General features: G+C 37.5%; 1 non-coding gene across 1 annotated transcript; it reads left to right on the plus strand.

The window, feature by feature from the left end:
• The first annotated feature begins 367 nt into the window (after positions 1-367).
• TRNAT-AGU (transfer RNA threonine (anticodon AGU)) lies at positions 368-439 on the plus strand. The gene has a single exon. It is a non-coding gene; the product is annotated as a tRNA-Thr (tRNA).
• Positions 440-658: the final 219 nt, after the last annotated feature.

Genomic DNA, 658 nt, shown 5'->3' on the forward strand with positions numbered 1-658 from the left:
TGTAAACTGTGTGATATTTTAAAGAAAAACAGTAGTACGTTTAAAATGTGAATATTCAAAATACCGATAAATAAGCTATACAACATAAACTTCCGATAAACATCACAGGTGATATAAATAAGACTTTTATGTATTAATTTAAATACTAGATAGCCTTAACTATGCATTTATGGTTTACTTTTTCTAGCTGTTTTTCATGATATCTTTTACCAATATTCTCGTGGTCAGAATACATCTTTATACAGTAAAATATGAACTCAAGGTTTTCTTTAATTTTATTTCAGATAATATTATCAGAGTTCATATGACAAAATCCGATAGAAAAAAAATCTTACTGTATAAGGTATTTCTCCCACTTCCCTAGCGTGCCTTCGTGGTGTAACGGTAGCACGCTGGGCCAGTATTCCAGAGGTCCGTGGTTCGATTCCCGGCGAAGGCGGTTGCATATTTTTCATCTTTTCTGCTTCCAATTAACCTAATGACTCTACAAGTGGCGCCCGAACTAAAAGGGTTGTGGATGATGATTCTCTGCACCCAGGATTTGGCGACTAGGTCCCCTAAAACACTAGTCGCCCTTTATAAAGGGGTGTATATAAGATATCTCTCCCAATTCCCTAGCGTGCCTTCGTGGTGGAACGGTAGCACGCTGGGCCGGTAT

This window comes from Stegodyphus dumicola, chromosome 5, assembly GCF_044657685.1.
Source record: "Stegodyphus dumicola isolate Sdum_Otavi_A_Nest chromosome 5, ASM4465768v1".
Taxonomy (NCBI): domain Eukaryota; kingdom Metazoa; phylum Arthropoda; class Arachnida; order Araneae; family Eresidae; genus Stegodyphus; species Stegodyphus dumicola.